A 4069-nucleotide genomic window follows, 5' to 3' on the forward strand; every position below is an offset into this window, starting at 1 on the left:
GTTTGTTGTAAATTCCAGGAGAGATTTCCAGAGGCTCACCTCACACCGCCATTTTGATGACCCATCTATTTTTTTTAATTAAAGTTTATTGGGGTGACAGTTGTTAGTAAAGTTACTTAGGTTTCAAGTGTACAATTTTGTAATACATCATCTATATATCATGTTGTGACAAAACACCTTTATTACATGAAATAAGGTAGAAGGGAGAAGGATTTATGTGCCTTTCCGTGCCTAGATTTTCCTGAGATAGACCTCCAGCTCCTTGCCCTCTAGCACATAGCCATCTGCTCCATCCCGTTGACCTGGTCTTGAAGCGATGCACGCAGGAAACGTGGCCTGCTAGAACTGTTCCTCTAGAAGACCACTGATTTTAGCATTCCTTTTCCTTTCATCATATTTCTTCTGAATATTCTTTGATCGTTTTTTGTTTAAAATCTCTTTCTCCTCAGGAGTCAGCTTGGCGCCTTCTTGCGGCCCAGGGGCAGTGCACAGTGGGACTCTGTACCACTATGGGTAGGGTGTGCTGTCAATGAGCACCACGCAGTTCTTTACTAGGGTGCTGGTACAGACCAGCTTGTTGTTGGGTGCGTTGTAGACCACATCAATAATCCCTGTTTTGTGCGTACAACACTTGGAGCCTTGGGAGAAGTTCCCCACACCTAGCCTCAATGCAGGTACTTCTTGTTGCCTCCCTGCACATGGACTGTGTGTATGCTGCGGGGACCAATCTTAGTGTTGGCAGCAGTGCGTGCCAGCACATATTTTCACTTATTGTGATAGGACTTTCTCTGGTCCCCAGTTTTGTGGCACTTGTGCCAATTGTCCTGAGATGCCCGTGGCTCAGCTCCAGTTGGAAAGAGCGGTTTCTTTCTTTTTAAAAACTTTTAATTTCTTAATTATTATGGATTCACAAGAAGTTGTAAAATTAGCATGGTGAAGTCTTGCGTCCCCTTACCCAGTTTCCCCTAATGGTGACAGCTTACATAATTAAAGCGCATATCAAAAGTAGGAAATGAATTGGCTCATTATTTTACCAGTTTTTGTATTACTCGTTTTTTTACTATGACTTTGTGTTTAATTCTATTACATTTTATCACATGTGTAGCTGGATATAACCCTCTCCACGATTAAGAGACAGAAGTGGTCTGTCACACAAAGAAACTCTCTATGGTGCCATTTTATAATTACAAACTCCCTTTCTTTATTATCATTTTGTCATTTTGAGAATGTTATATGAATGGAATCACAGAGTATGTAACCTTTTGAGATTAGCTTTCTTTCACTCGGCTTAAGTCCCTGGGGATCCATTCTTCTTGTTTCCCGCACCAGTAATTTGTTTCTCTTTATTGCTGATTAGTAATTCATTGTATGGATGTATTACAATTTGTTTAATCATTTCACCCATTGAAGGATGTTGAATTGTTTCTGGTTTTTGGCTGTGACACATAAAGCTCTTATGAATATTCATATGCAGGGTTCATTTGTGTGTGTGAACATAAGCTTACATTTCTCTAGGATAAATACCCTGGAGTGCAATTGCTAGGTCCCAAGGTAAGAAATGTCAGACTGCTTTCCAGAGTACCAGTTTTCATTCCCACCAGAAATGTGTGAGAATTCTAACTGCATCATATCCTGGTCAGCACTTAGTATTGCCAGTATATTTCATGTTAGTCATTCTAATAGATGTGTAATGATATTTCATTATGATTTTAACTTGCACTTCACTAATGGCTAGCGATGTTCACTATCCATGTGTTTTATAGATCCATATCATCTTCTTTGGGATCCATATTATCTTCTTTGGTCAAGAGTCTGTTAAGTCTTTTGCCAGTTTTCAATTCAGATTAATTTTCCCCCCTTTCTTCCACTTCCCTCCCACACTCCTGTTCAAGCCATTGTTTCTTAGTCCAGTTGTATAGGACACAGCTCCGTGGCCCACGCTGGTATTATGAGCCTTGTGCTCCCTCCCCTTCCCCCGCTGAGGCAGTCAGTTGCCAGCTGACAGCAGCTCAGGACAGCTCTCACCAGCTGCTGGCCACTCACGCTGGCCACTGGTCATTCATGGAGAAACACAGCAGCCCACAGCAGCCCAGGCAGCCCACTGCAGCTCATGCCAACCTCCGGCAGCTGACAGCAGTCCAGTTCCAGGGAGAGCTGTTGTTCACAATCTTAGCTGTAGAGGGCGCAGCTCACTGACCCATGTGAAAATCAAATCGGCTACCTCGGAATTAGGAGCACAGCGCTCCAACCACCCGAGCCACCACCGGGCCGGCCCTAATTATTTTCTTAATGTTGAATTTAGAGCATTCTTTGTATATTCTGTATTTGAGTCCTTTGTTGGATCTGGGATTTGCAAATATTTTCTCATGGCTTGTCTTGTCATCCTCTTAACAAGGTTTTTCCACGGAGCAAAAGTTTTTAATTTAAAGAAGTTCAATTTATCTATTTTTTAATGGATTAACTTTTGATGTCATATTTAAGAACTCTTCCTCTAACCCAAGGTCACAACGATTTTCTCCTGTGTTCTCTGCAAAAGGTTTTATACTTTTACATTATATATTTAAATCTATGGTCCATTTTGATTTTATCTTTGTTTAAAGTGTGAGGAAGGCTTCTTATAGGATATAGGGAGTTTCATGGAACACAAGGTCAGTAAGTATGGCCATGTTTCAGAAGAGACTAAAGCCATAAACTGGAAAGTCATCAGAAATCAAGATAGTTCTCTGTTTCCTTTAATCTCCCTCTCAGTCCATGTGGTCTTCTGTCTTTCCATATCCACTTCAGTCTTCACTTTGCAATCCTGAATTATCTGTTTTTCCATAACTTGACTATATAGAGCTCCCCCACAGCTACTAGGTTTACAAGACCTAAGTTTAAGTGACCAGCAGTGACTGATTAGCATCTCTGAATTCCAATCCACTATTCCCAGGATGGAATCTGGTCATCCCAGCTTGGACCAGGGATCCTGTATGGTTCAATCAATTTGGCTGCCAGGATCCTACCCTTATGAGTGGAAGGGATTCAGTTGTCAGAGAAAGGGGATTGTGGGTTTGTAAGACTCCTCAAAGCAGATCAAGTATGAGAAAGCGTTGAAATACTATAAATAGTGGAGGATCCCAATAACGGCCATCCATTGTTCTGTCTGTCCACTACCTCTTCTATCTTTTTTCTGGGAATTGGTTCCATTCTTTGGGCCATAAGAATGATGAGCACATGATACAAGCTGGATTTATCATAGTATCTCATCCCCTGGCCAAGCTCACTATGCTCAGTCCTGCCATTTAGCATCTTTCTGTGACCCCCTTCCCCATCTGCCCATTCAACCTCTCCCATCCTTTTAGGCTTTACCTTGGGCTTTAGTGGTATTTATATTCTGTCCTGCACATTTGCAAGGATTTCATGTTCTATGCTGACTTTAAGTCTCATGTCACTAATGCTATCCACAGGGAAGTGTTCTGGGAGTCATCTGAGTCACCAGAAGGGGATGTAAACCTGTCCCAGAAGTCCTCCAGCTGACCTCCCTTTATCCTTCACTGGCCAGAACTGGAGCCAATCACTGGTGAAGGGGAACAGCGTTGCTGTAATTGTCATAAACTAATCATGGCTCATCTCCTAGTAGTGCTGGCCCACCTTCCTTGAGATCAAGAGATCTCTGTTGGACACTTGATCAATGTTGGGGTTCTGTCAGCAAAAAGATAGGAGAATGTCTGCCCAAAGTGTCTGCCACAGCCTGTGAGCTCACAGAGGATAGGCTTCTTGTGGTTTACTTTGTCTGGTCCTGGCTTCCTTCACCTTGCAGGCCATCTCATCCAGTCCTTCATTTTCTTTCCCTCTGTTCTCCTGCTGTTGCATGGCATTGGGCCAATTTGTGGTTTCTAGCCCATTTCCCAGCAGGGGAACAGTTCTGGTGAAAGGGCAAGAATGTGTCAAAGAAGGATAAGTGATTAGTTTCAAGTCACTTTTTGTATGATCTGCCTTCCTTCTTTCAGGCAGCACTAGGTTGGAAATATCTAACATATGAGGCTACGTAGAATAGTGGTAGGATCTAGGCTCCAGAGGCAGATTTCCT

General features: G+C 42.6%; 1 pseudogene; it reads right to left on the bottom strand.

Annotated features, from left to right (window-relative positions):
* Positions 1-231: 231 nt before the first annotated feature.
* LOC109438709 (small ribosomal subunit protein eS8 pseudogene) lies at positions 232-3852 on the bottom strand (annotated as a pseudogene).
* Between the last annotated feature and the right edge of the window lie 217 nt (positions 3853-4069).

The sequence above is a fragment of the Rhinolophus sinicus genome, chromosome 18 (assembly GCF_057876585.1).
Source record: "Rhinolophus sinicus isolate RSI-liver-muscle chromosome 18, RSI-T2T, whole genome shotgun sequence".
Lineage (NCBI taxonomy): Eukaryota > Metazoa > Chordata > Mammalia > Chiroptera > Rhinolophidae > Rhinolophus > Rhinolophus sinicus.